General features: G+C 40.0%; 1 protein-coding gene across 3 annotated transcripts in view; it reads left to right on the forward strand.

Moving 5' to 3' along the window:
* The window catches only part of PLD5 (phospholipase D family member 5), a 367,552-nt gene that overhangs the window by 208,911 nt on the left and 144,379 nt on the right, over nucleotides 1-14,262 (forward strand). The gene's annotated exons all lie outside the window — the stretch shown is intronic.

Raw genomic sequence — 14,262 nt, forward strand, 5'->3', positions numbered from 1 at the left:
AATGTTAATCAGGAAGAATTTAATTTTAAAAGTTGAACATTTATCCCTAGTTCTATCACCTAATTGAATGACCACAGGCTTATTAAATGAGTTGCGTTATTTCTTGGCGACTTATGAAGGGAATACTAAAGGTGATCTAAAGGTGGTTCATTCGTTCATTCAGCAGATATCTATTGAATGCCTCTGGGTGTGGCCAAATCAGAACCCTGTTATTACCCTCATGAGGCTTATAACCTAGCAAGCAAGACAAATGCTAAATAAGAAATGACTCTTGTGATGAGTGGTTACAAAAGGGAACTGCACAGAGATTCACATTTCAGAGCACTTTCATCACGCAGGTACTTCAATCTATTAGCTCATTTAGAGCTCACGACAACTCTATAACATACTTCCTCTCTTATTTCATCCCCATTTTATAGAGGAGAAAACCAAGGCACAGGTTTGTACAGGGACACTTAGCTACTAAGTGGCAGAAGTCTGATGTCAGGGCCTTGAGTCTACACCAGGAACTGACTAGAGATGCCATCCACAGGATTTTTCTTCAGAGCCTTTCTCTCACCTCCCTCCCTCCTACTGCATTCTCCCTTCCCATCCCCAGTTAGGCTTATTGGCAGAATTGGGGGCTGAGAAAGGAAGAAACCAGAGGAAAGATCAGAGCGTGTCAGGTGCCCGCATGTCGAGGGAGGTGAGCACATGCCACTCTTGTACCACCAAGGAGCAAGAAAACCGAGGTGGCCCAGTGAATTCCCAGCAGGTGGCATCTCCAGGTGTTAAGTTAGACCACCCAAACCCTCTCCCTATGTCCCCATTTTCTGCTCCATCGTCTGCCTCCCCAGTTCCTGGAGTTCACTCTGCTGTCCCACCAGCTCCGTGATTCCTGCCGACACCTGGAATTGCCTCTTCACCTTATCCTGGTCTCATATGTGGTTTAACTGTTACCCATTTCTTTTTCTGAAAAAAAGTTCAATGCCACTGTCTTTGTCCTGCAGCAGGGGTTTGTTTGGCAAGAGTGTTGAGATCTGATGGCCATTGATTGAGTTCATAAGATGTGGGGCTCCTTAAGACTGGAGCAGCACTAAGGAGAACTTAGAAGTCTTAGAGGCATTCAATGCACGGTTGGCTGGAATGAATGCTACAAAGAAACCCTCCCTCCTTCCCCTCCTCTGAGTTCTGTGATAAGTTGAGAAGTAAAGAAATGAATTCCTATCTCATTTGGAATGGAAGATACAGTGTAATTTTTTTTCTGGGAGAAGAATAAATATTGAAACTATTGGTTCTCAATAGAAGGAACAAACGCATTAACATTTGGGAGTTTTGTTTACGTCATGTTAGTTAGTCCTGTCTTGCTGCCTAATTTTTCCTTTTGTTATGAATTTGGCTTGGAATGGAACCATCTTGAAAGTTTAATTTAACCACACCTCCCACGTAGAAAGGATTGTTCTTCTAGCGTATTTCCTTGACAATGCTGGCTCCTTTTCCACCCCGGTACGTTTAATCTGACTTTGTTGGAGGCCACGGCTGATTTCGTTCAGTCAGTTATTCAGAGACAGAGAGTGTGGGAGGAGACAGAGAGGGACACACAGAGCTAGAGGGGGGCTGTTTGCAAACATTGATTCATTCACTCATTCACTTATTCGTCTTATTTTTCATGTTTATTGGACCCAAAAACATGGCCAGCACTATGCTACTTGCTGGAGATAATGAACAAAGCCAAACCTCTGAAGGACCACTTAGCTAGCTTGCTTGCTTCCTTACTTGCTTCCTTTCTGCCTGCCTGCCTGCTGCCAGCCCGCCGCCAGCCCTCCCTCCCTCCCCGCTGCCCTCACTACCCCCAACTCCTATCTCTCTCTTCCTTTAGCCTTTCTTAAGGAACAATATTGAATAGGAGCCTCATTAGAAATCAGTCTTTTCTGATAGTGATTTATTTTAAGCGTTCCCACTTGTAAGAGGAACATCTCTCCAGGGCATCAGAGTCATTCAGATTGTTGTGTGATTCTGAGCCAGAGGCCAGGAGAGTCCTGAATTTGGACTTAAAACCCTGGGTCTCCGCTTACGTGGTAGCTGTGGGCAACAGGCAAGTCATTCCCTTCCCCTGAGACTCAGTCCCTTATACCTGTCACAGATACCTAACCAAAGAATGACCTTATTTTCTTTCAGTGACCAGGCTCAACATGAATAAGCCTTTTATCTCATTCATTCATTCATTCATTCGAGTCAGAGTCTTGCTCTGTCACCCAGACTGGAGTGCAGTGGCACAATCTCAGCTCACTGCAACCTCGGCCTCCCGGGTTCAAGTGATTCTTCTGCCTCAGCCTCCCGAGTAGCTGGGATTACAGGCTCCTGCCACCACGCCTGGCTATTTTTTGTATTTTTAGTAGAGACGGGGTTTTGCCATATTGGCCAGGCTGGTCTCGAACTCCTGACCTCAGGAGGAGGTCTGGGCCTCTGGAAGTGCTGAGATTACAGGTGTGAGCCACCGTGCCCGGCCAAGCCTTTTATTTCTTAGTTTATTTTATTTTAGATGGAGTCTCACTCTGTCATGCAGGCTGGAGTGCAGTGGCGTGATCCTAGCTCACTGCAGCCTCTGCCTCTTGGGTTCAAGTGATTCTCCTACCTCAGCTTCCTGGATAGCTAGGATTGCAGGTGCCCACCACCTTGCCCGTCTCATTTTTGTATTTCTGGTAGAGACGGGGTTTCATCATGTTGGCCAGGCTAGTCTCAACTCCTGACCTCAAGTGATCTGCCCACCTGAGCCTCCCAAAGTGCTGGGATTACAGGTGTGAGCCCTCACACCTGGCTTATGAATAAGCCTTTTAAAGTACTAAGACTTGATGATTTTTTTCCCTTCTATTATATATACTCAAATAGAAAAAAAAATGCAGCGCATATTTTATATTCTAAATTAATACCTTCCTAAATAATATACACATCCCCCCAAATTACATAAATATATACTCTCCCCCATTTGTGAATACTATTTAAAAATTTGACCATTTTCTGGAAGAATTTCTACTTTCAATGAGAAAGCAAAATACTTTTATCTTCAGTATTTGCTAGATATACAAATTGTTTTCTTCAGACTATTATCCAGTTTTCTGTTACTATTAAAATATCTGGTGTAATTCAAGTTAATCTTTGTATGGTATTTTTATTTGTTCATCTCCTCTCTGAAAATGTTTAAAATCTCTTTTCATTTCCAATATTCCGAAATTGTATTATGATATGTGTGTGGGCCTTTTTAAACTTTCGCCAGGGATTGGTGGGCTTTAAAATTTTAAAACTTAGGTCTTTTAGTCCTTGGGAATTTTAGTATTATTTATAATTTCTTCTCCTCTGATTTTGATTCTTTATAGAACTACCGCAATTAGATTTTGAATATCTTAGTTAAGCTCTCTCGTCATTTTTGCTTACATTTGTCATCTTTTCTTCTTTTTCTTTTTCTTTCTTTTTTTTCCTTATTTTTAAAGAGATCCCTTTTACTCCCTCTGAGACTTTGAGATATTAATGTCCCTGGATAGACCCTTCTTGCATTAGTTTGTTAGTCATTTCGATTTCTTTGTGTTCACACTGTCTTATAAGTAAATTACTCCTTTTAAACATCCAGGTTATTATTTCAGCATTCAGTGCTGCTAATCCTATATTAGATTTCCTCTACTGAATTATTGTTTTGGATTTTCAAAAATTTCTAATCTCATTGCCTTATCCTTAGATTATTCTCTCGAAACATCTTTGTAAATGTCCTGAAGAATTCTAGTCTCCTCCATTTTACCTAACTCAATGGTAGCCATATGTTTTCTCTGGTTGGTGAGCCTCCTCTAAGCTGTTGATGTAGTAGATGAGGTGTCATATAACAATACAAGTAGGTTTGTCATCTCAGAATCACAGCAGATTGGGCTGTGGAATCTTCTGGCATTACTGGACGGCAAATAGTAAGGTAAAGAGAATGATGTTGGCTTTTCCAAGAAAGCAGACTCCTCCAAAGCTACCGGATCCCCATCCTCCCTGGCACTGCAACTGTGCTGGGCTCTAAGAGGCTGCCTGCTCTCCGTGAGCACTGGCACCAACACAGATGCCTCAGGAGTACTCGTCATTCCCCACTGTCCTCCTTCGTGGCCATAGAGATAGCTGTGTGATCTCAACAGGGAGGAGGAAGAGGGAGGAAGCCGTAGCATGTGCCCCGGCAGCTACCAACCTCCTAGACCTTATTATTTTTTAGTAGAACTAATGAGCCACCGTAGACAATGTTCTTGCTGATCCGTTTTAAGTGTAGAATGTTTAAATTTTATGCATAATTGAGGCAATATTACTTAAGTAAATGTTATTTTTAGGTAAGTTTATTATTTTTGAGCACAGTCTTTATTTTTAAGCCTAATTGTTTCTGAAAGCAAACATTCCTGTAGATAGCTTAACTGTTGGGCCAGAAGGTTATATATAATCAAAGCACAGTATTTCCCGAGAAGCAGAATATCCTAGTCATAAGACAAATGTATGACAGGGAAGAGACAGCTCCTAAAAACTACTCTTATGGGTCCAAACCCGTAGACTAAAAACGAAGCATCAAAGCAACCTGTGAGAGATTCTACAACATAGTTTTCCCAGTATTTGAATAGATACGTTAAAATTAAAAATGCATTGTGCTCTTAAGATTCTTTTTATTTTGACAGCTGGAATACATAATTGATTATCTTAAAAGTTTCCTTACTCTCATTTACTGAATTATTTGAAAGCAATGATGTGTCATGACAGATGATTTTCATCCTTTGGTGTTTCCCCTTTAGCCTTCTAGCCAATGAATTCTAAAATGTTGGTAATTAAATTGATTGAACTGTACTGGTTAATAAGAATTAAAGCCCCCAAGAACAGGCAAACTATGATTTTTTCATTGTTCACACAAATTAATATATTCAGAAGAAGAGATTGATAGATAAGATAAATTTCTGCTGCAAACCTTGCTTTCAGGAAATAGGTGAAAACCTTTCCAGAAATCTATAATTATTCATAGTGTTATGTTGCCCTTTGATATATGCTTCAAAAGCTAGTGATTAATTTTATAATGCTATTAGGGATGCATACATATGGGATAAATTATATTTTAGAAATAAGATAATGTTAAATACTGAATTAAAATAGTGGTTGCGTTACAGGAAAGTGGTAGAGATATGGGATTAGGCATAAACACACAGCTTTAATGCAGGGCTTCTCACCCTTGAAGCTGTCAACATTTTGAGCTGAATTCTTTGCTGTTTGGGGGCTATCCTGTGCAATGTAGGATGTTTAGCAGCATCTCTGGCCTCTACCCACTAAATACTAATAGCATCCCTCTGACAGTTGCGACAACCAGAAATGTCTCCAGGCATTGCTGCACGTCCCCTGGGGATGGGGCAGTGGGTAGGTTGGGGAACTGAATGGACCCTAATTGAGAAACACGCTTTTTTTTTTTATTTTTATCAATATTTTATTAGAGGTCTTACCAGTGACATAGGGCAAGGAAAACAAATACATTTTGGAATAGAAGAAATAAAATTGCTTCAGTTTATAGAGGCGATGATATTCTAGGAAAAAAAGAATCCCAAGGAATCTAGAAAGCAAATACAAGAAGTAATAGCAGCTTAGGAAAGTTACAGTGTATGAGACTCCTAAACAAAAGTCAATTATATTTCTATTCACTTGCAGCAAACAAAATAAAAATAAAAAAAGCTGTTCCATTCGTGATAGTGTCAAAAATCATACAATAACAAAATGCTGAGAGAAGATCAACAAATAAATGTATATCTATGCCACATACATATGTCAATTCTTCCCAAATTGATCTATAGATCCAACTCAATTTCAACAGGATGTACGTATATGTATCTGTATGGAGAAACACAGCTTTAATAGTACATTTTGGTGAGGTTCTAGTTTTTAGGGTGGAAGATTCACAAGTAGCCATTTTATTATGCTTTATAATCTACTTGTAAGTTACATACATTCTCTTGAAGGTATATGTGTTATATCGTCAAACATATTAAAGCTGCTGATAATATGCTTTTAAAACGAGGCTTACTGGAAATGAACTTGGAGATAAATTGTTTGATTTCATCATGGGGAATTCATGGGGAATGTGGAGCATTATTTTCCATTCCTTAACCACAGTGTACTAGCATGTTTTCTTTTGTGCCATTTTGATGAGTATTTTGACAGGATGTTTATTTTAAATCTTCGGCATTTGAATCATTTACTCATGCAACCTGTGCAACAGGCTCTTTGCTAAAAATTGCTTGAGCTTTTAGGCCACAAGTAAACAGTTTTAGTCTAATATTAAAAGCACACATATAAAGATTGAGGGACTTCAAAAAAATTATGTATGCACAAAATAAAGTACAACATTATCTGGTTAATACCATAAGAATAGCTGAAGAAAGAAAGAAAATCCTTCTGAAACAAGCTTAAATGACAAATAATTTATGCTAAAGATTTAGAGGAACTCACAGAAAGTCATGAAACTGGTTTGAGTGGGACAGTGGCGGACTCCCCCCATTTTCTCATTCACCATTTCTCTCTGTTGCGAGGACAGTGTCTTTCACTCTAGTTTGCTCTCTCCTGGAGCTCCTCTTCCTCTTCCTCTTCCTCTCTCTCTCCTTCCTTCCCTCCCTCCCTACCTTCCTCTCTCTCCTTCTCCCTCCCTCCCTCCCTCATTCTCTGAAGCTTGACTTCTCTTATCTTTCTATTATGTGGACTTGGACAGTCATGCCAACCTCTGTATGTGTATGACTCCCCAACACAGCTGCTTTTAAGTAACTTACTTTGTGGCTCAATTTTGAATTCCCAAAAGAAGAAATTGGGATGGCTCAGCTTAGGTCAGTGCCTACATTTGATTTGGTCCAATCAGCTGTGACCAAATAGAGACTACATGTTTTCACATGGGACCTAGGCTTTCCCATTCTGTGTCCTGCAGGTGCATCGGGTACCATTAAAAGAAGGCGTCAGCAGGGAAGAAATGATGCACGTATACGCTACACATAACATCAACTCACAAATACCCTGTGAAGATTTTGTGTCCTCTTTATGAGGGAGACAGAAAGAGAACTGCTAGATATGTGGAAGATAGATCTAGTTTATATCAATTCAAGAGTAGGCAGAATTAAACTTTCCTTATCTTCACTGGAATTAAATTCTTCAACTAGTTGTCTCCTTAAAGTTGCTCATTTCCTCCCTCCCATCTTCCTCGTGTGTAAGTGTCATGTGTAAATGTGAACACGCCAGTGTTAAACCTCTTCAGAATCTAATATTCCATTTTGATAACACTAGCTATGAAACTAGTTTTAACCTAGAAACTAGTGTTTAACGTAGAGATAACAACAAGCTTCTGGAGAAGATTCGGAATGGAAGTGATAATAAATAATTCTTTAGCAGTTTCAGATAGGAATGGGTATCCTGGCATGATGCACTAACCACTCCCGCTCAACAAATATCTGATATTATCTGTGAATTGTTTCTAATCAAAATATGAGTCTGGGAATTTTTAAGTTGATCATGAAGGAGTAGAATCACAAACACAGTCACGTCCTAAAAGGCATGTCACAGATGCACATCAAAGGATGCTCCCCACAGATCTGTACTGCAGGAAATTGGTGGTGACATTTAGCCCTACCCATGTAATATCATCCACACATAAAGAATAGTGAAGAGGGCCGGGTGCGGTGGCTCATGCCTGTAAAGCCCAGCACTTTGAGAGGCTGAGGCAGGCAGATTGCCTGAGCTCAGGAGTTCGAGACCAGCCTGAGCAACACAGTGAAACCCCATCTCTACTAAAATATAAAAATTAGCAGGATGTGGCAGTGTGTGCCTGTAGTCCCAGCTACTTGGGAGGCTGAAGCATGAGAATTGCTTGAACTTGTGAGGCAGAGGTTGCAATGAGCCAAGATCGCACCACTGCACCCCAGCCTGGGTGACAGAGTGAGATTCTGTCTCCAAAACAAACAAACAGAACAGTGTTGAGGTCAGGTGTGTGGCTTATGCCTATAGTCCCAGCTACTTATGAGGCTGTGGCTGGAGGATCGCTTGAGCCCAGGAGTTCAAGGCCAGCCTGAGCAACATAGTGAGGCCCATCTCTTAAAAAAAATGAAAAATTAAAACAGTGAGGGACTCTGAAATCTGACTGTAAGGCAAACATTAGTGTCCTGAAAAAGAATAATCTATAGATGAGATAGTTACTAAGTCTACCACATGGGATTTGGAACAGATCTATGATAAACAAGTTTAATGCTAGAAAGTCTTGCTAGAGGAAGGCTCTCAAGAATATCCTCTTTTTAAAATGTGTGTACATATAATCAACTCGATTCTTCAAAGTAGCAACATTAATTTTCAATTCATCATGGCATTATACTTTTTTCTTTAAAAATTTTTAAATAACTTTTTAGTTAATATTTTCATTTTCTCAAATTTTAACACAGAATTATTTCCATTGAAATATGTAAGCACAAAATAAAGTACGATATTTTGGTTAATAGCATAAGAATAGTTTAGTAAAGAAACAGAACCCCTCCCAAACCAGGAACATTCTCTATTAAATTTCAATGAAGCATCTCTGTTAAAGCTCAAAGGAGTTGCAATGAGTAACTTGGAGTTTCCTGATTTTCAACATTTGACTTCCCAAGCAGCGTGTAAAACCTGGAGGTTAGCCACATCACTTTATCTTGATTAGTATGACCAACTGGGACCTGACTTTTCACATCATCAGTTAGCATATTTGTAGCTCTTAACACTTCTAGTTCTGAACCTCAGCCTTGTTTGTTGTTTAAGATTTAATTAGGACTGCCTGGATAGCATGAAAGTATTTTATAAAGCAACAATAGAAAGAAGGATATACTCTTGATTTATCACTTTTGGTTTTGGCATCAAAAAACATTATTTTGAGTTACTAATAATGCCTGTTAATCATCAGTTAAACAAGTAGACTGTGGGGCCAAAAGCAGGAGGATCTGCAGAGATCTGGACTCATCACCAGCAGCTGTGCGCAGCCATTAGGCCATGGTCCTGACGCGTCACATTGTGATGTATGCATCTCTCGGTTGACATCCGGAGGTCTCTGGGCAATGGATCAGGGGCTGCACACAGAGAAACTGACACATATTTTTTTCCTGTTAGAAAAGAAATTTATAAAAGCAAAAAAATGGTTAATCATACTTAATATGCTTTCAAAGCTGTCTTAAAAATATATTTAATTAAATGAAGCCAGATTTAAAGATATTTTCTGATCTCAGAAGTCTATAATATTTAAAGGAAAAACTTTATATAAATGTAGTACCAGGTTCTGGCAAGGATACAGAATGACTTAGACTAACAGATATTGCTGGTGGGAATGCAAACTGGTACAGACGCTTCGGGTAAACAGTTTGGCAGTTTCTTATAAAGTTAAACATATATTTACCATATGACTCAGCAATCTCACTCCTAGGTATTTACCCAAGTGAAATGAAAACTACATTCTCGCAAAAATGTATGCATGAGTGTTTGCGGCAGCTTTATTTGTCATCACCAGTAAGTGGAAACTACCCAAATGTTTCTCAACTGGAGAATGGATAAGCAAACTGTGGTGCATTCCATACAATGAAATATCACTCAACAGCAAAGAGAAACCAGCGTTCCACACAACAGCATGAATGGGTCTCACATGCGTCATGTGTGGTGCATTCCAGACTGTGAAATATCACTCAACAGCAAAGAGAAACAAACCACTGTTCCACATGACAGCATGAATGGGTCTCACACGTGTTATGTGTGGTGCATTCCATACCATGAAATATCACTCAACAGCAAAAGAGAAACCACTGTTCCACACAACAGCATGAATGGGTCTCACGTGCATTATGCTAAGTGAGAGGCAGGATTCAGAGGGCTGCATACTCTATGACTCGATTTGTATGACATTCTTACAAAAGGAAAACTATATGCACACACACACATACAAAACCTGATGCGTGGTTGCCAAGGGCTGGGGTTTGAAGAGGAAGTCACTGCAAAAGAAGCCTGGGGACTGTTCTGCATTCTGATTGTGGTGATGGTCACATGACTCTCTTTCAAAACCCTTATATGCTCAAAAGGGTGAATTTTACTACAAGTAAATTGTACCTTAATATAAATGGAAAATAATTTTCTTAAAACCTGTGGTTTTCTAATGGTATTGGATTTAAAAACTGTCACTAACCTACATATTAGTTTTGAACATATTAACTATTTGGTAATGCAAAGCCTTTGTTGGCTCTGAATAATCTAGCACAGAATTTTAGAAAAGGCTTCCTGTGAGTTGGTGATTCCCATGGAGAAATGGAAACCAGTAAGAGGACAAATGGGCTGGTTTTCAGCATTCTTTTGCATGTGGGTACTAAGCTTGAATAACCCCCGTGAGTACTGATGAGTGGCTCTCATAAATTACTCCATGTTTCTTATGCATAGCTCTTGCTGTCGTTTTAACACGATAACTCTTTAATATGTAGGATCCCTGTTTTCTGGGTCATAAAAATAAGTATAGTAAAAAATCTGAAGTGTTTCTGGTAGTGCTCATAAAATTGTGGCATTCTATACATTTTTTAAAAATACGTGACATTGTAAAAAAAAAAGGCCTAACATTATTTTAGAAGTAGAAATTAAAGTCATCTCTTCTATAAAAATTTGTCAAATTTTTAATATAAATGGAAAGAATTTGATTTATTTTATATTGTCTGTATTTGCATAAATGTAATGCATGAAAAACAGAAAAATTACTCTGCCCTTTTATCTAAACGTTCAGGCCTGTATTGCATGTCTTTGCTAATTGCAATTCTAACACAACAGTATAAAATAAACTCAAATTTAGGTTGTGCACATAAATGCAGTAAGTGGCATATTATATACTTTTTAATCATTAAATATATTTTGTAATCAGACAGCATTGTATGTTAACCATCGCTTCCTAATACATATTACATAAAGACCCAATAGGATGAAGATTATTTCTATAACCAATGAACAAATATATTCTAAAAGTGCATGTAAATATAAATTCTCTTAAGTAAAATATTGAACAAACTGTTAGACATAACTATATATATATATATATATATATCCAGATATTAATAAAGATAAAAGCATATGTCTTCAGAGCTAGATGGAGCATCAATATTTAGATAGAAAAACAGATAATTTGTAATGGGGAAGTGATAGTCCATGAACCATATACAAAAATATATATTTTTTCAGATGTATCATAAATATTTTCAGTGGATTTTCTTATACCACATACAGGAATTTATCATGTCCTAAAATAGAGAAAATGAAGCATGCCATATGAGACTGTTGTAACGTAGCTATCTTGGCACTGGGCACACACAGGTATTCAATAAATGGGAATTACTAGCATTACATATTACATGATCTTTACACACAGCTCTGCTGGCTTTTGTACAGGGATCCCTGGCCCTGGGCAGACTGTGAAGCCATTTACTGTCTTTCCTGCTCTCGGCCTTCACTTGGGGTTTCCTGATATAGCAGTAAGACTCTACTTTCTGATCTCTCAGCTCCTTGGTGCCCCCCCTGTCTGAGCAGCAGGACTGGAGCAGATCCTGATCATTTTAAAGATGACACTACTGTGCTCTGAATATTTGTGCCCCCCCAAATTTATGTGTTGAAATCCTAACCCCCAGGGTGATGGTATTAGGAGGTGAGGGATTTGGCAGTGACTAGGTTAGGAAAGCAGCAAAACCCTCCTGAATGGGATTAGTCCCCTTAGAAGAAGAAGTCAGAGAGAGACCCTCATTTTTTCCACCACATGAGGACACAGTGAGGAGGCGCCATCTGTGAACCAGAAAGTCAACCTTCACTAGACACCAAATCTGCCAATGCCTTGATCTTGGACTTCACAGCCTCCAGAACTCTGAGGAATACATTTCTGTTGAGTATGGTGTTTTGGGATAGCAGCTCAAATGGACTAAGACAATATTTTAGTATGCCTGAATTTGAATCAGTCACTTGAGGTCTTTTATCCCTAATTTTACATAGCACAGCATCTGGTATATATGAGATATTCAGTAAAGCTTTGTCAAAGGAATGATACTTTTCCTTTGTAAAGTAATTTTAGGCATCATTAAGTAGCTGCAAAGGCTCTGGCTGGAGGGTTACACATGACCCATCATCTCTGAAGTCAAACTCTTTAAGCTAAATTGCAAAATAGCATGGTACTTTTAGGGCAGTGTAGACGGGCTGTGGGATGGAGAGGCACAAAGGGACCGTCCCCAGTGGACTCTTCAGATTGACTCAGTGCTGCCTTGGGGGCCAGCAGGCTGGGGCTGCAGGGGACCTGTGTGGCAACAGATGAGGACTCCAAGAACTCCTAAACGGTCTGATGCAAATGGCAACTGGCCATGGGGCCGAGTTTCAGACACAGTGTCTCACGCCAGGAGATGAGGGCCAGCCAGTGTCACAGAGGGTTCGAGGAGTTTCTAGGCAGAATAAGAAAGCAGGGGAAGGCTTGACAAGGTGCATGCTGACATGGAATCTGAGGCCAGCACCAGGGTTACCTTCGTTCTCTTCTTCCCAGAGACAAGAGAAAGTGCTTCCCTCAGTGCTGGCCAGTTGATTGCTATTGAAAAGCATGGCCAGGTAAAGTGACTTGGGTCTCTGTTACGGGGTTGAATTGTGTCCCCCAGAAAGATATGTAGAAGATGCAATCCTGAGAACTGCAGACTGTGACCTTACTTGGAAATAGGGATTTTACAGATGTAATAAGATCATACTGTAGTGGGGGGCAGCACCTTCATCCAACTTGAGTAGTGTCCTGAGAAGAAGAGAAAATAGAGGTGTAGGGGGAAGACGCCATGGGACAACAGAGGCAGAGATGGGAGTGCTGCAGTTACAAGCCGAGAAACCCCAGAGATGAATGGGCACCACCAGAAGAGGCAAGGAAGGATGCTTCCCTACATGTCCCAGAGGAAGTTTGGCCCTGCTGACACCTTGGTTTTGGACTTCTAACCTCCAGAACAGAGAATAAGTTTCTGCTGTTTTAAGTCATCCAGATTAGGGTACTTTGTTACGGCAGACCTAGGGAACTAATCCCGTATCTAAGGACAAATGCTCTGTTTATCTACTGAGGAACACTGGCGGCTGTGTCTGTGGGGCCGGCCACACCTCCATGCAGATTTGGGTCTCTCCATACCTGCCAGGGTAACTACCCATTTTAGACATTCAGATTCTGCCATACCCAAGTTCCTCCTCTGGGATCTGCAACTCTTTTTTGGATGTTACTCTTCCAGGGTGGCTGGAGGCAGAGAAACATGTGCCCGCCACTTGTAAGACAAAGAAACTTCTCTGCCCTCAGAGAAAATCAGCCTGGGTGCCGGCTTCCCCTCAGAGATTCTCTCCCAACCTCATAACATCTCTTTTCATCCTCCTGCCACAAGGAAGTTAGATGCATTGTGAGTTAAGCATTAAGTTCATAGTGTAAATTACTCTCCTTCCCTTCTGATAGGCTGAAATGTATCCTTCTGCATACAGTCTTATGTGTGCCTCTGGTAACGAAGACTCGGACAATGAAGTGTGCCCCTGGAATATATTGTCTTTGTTAATGATGAATACCTGAAGACAGAATAGCTTAGTTCGTTAAATATATGCACATAGGTCTATTATTTTAAAGGGAATAGACCTTTAGCAGAAATTTATTTAAATACCCTTGCATTAAATGGACTGTATGCTTCTTTTGAGAGGTTTGTAAATGCATTTGAAGAAGTAATACATAAAGGCTTGACACCGGATCCTACCACATGAAGCCTAAAACAATGGGTCACATTCAGCTCTTCAAATATATTTTTGGTGTTAACAATAGTCTGAGTGATTTAGTTAACCATTCAAGGTTGCATTTCAGTAAAGCTTGAATAATCATTGCTTAAATAAAGAACTGTCAGATACCTGTAATCCCAGCACTTTGGAAGGCCTAGGCGAGTGGATCACCTGAGGTCAGGAGTTCGAGACCAGCCTGGCCAACATGGGAAAACCCCCTCTCTACTAAAAGTACAAAAATTAGCTGGGCGTGGTGGCGCAGGCCTGTAATCCCAGCTACTCAGGAGGCTGAGGCAAGGGAATCACTTAAACCTGGGAGGTGGAGGTTGCTGTGAGCGAAGATTGCGCCACTGTACTCTAGCCTGGGCAACAAAGTGAGACTCTGTCTCAAAAATAAAATATAAACAAATAAAAAAACTATCAGATAAAGACGAAGAAGAGACCAAACCCAGATTAAATAATAAAGGGAAG

This window comes from Nomascus leucogenys, chromosome 5 (genome assembly GCF_006542625.1).
Source record: "Nomascus leucogenys isolate Asia chromosome 5, Asia_NLE_v1, whole genome shotgun sequence".
Taxonomy (NCBI): Eukaryota; Metazoa; Chordata; class Mammalia; order Primates; family Hylobatidae; genus Nomascus; species Nomascus leucogenys.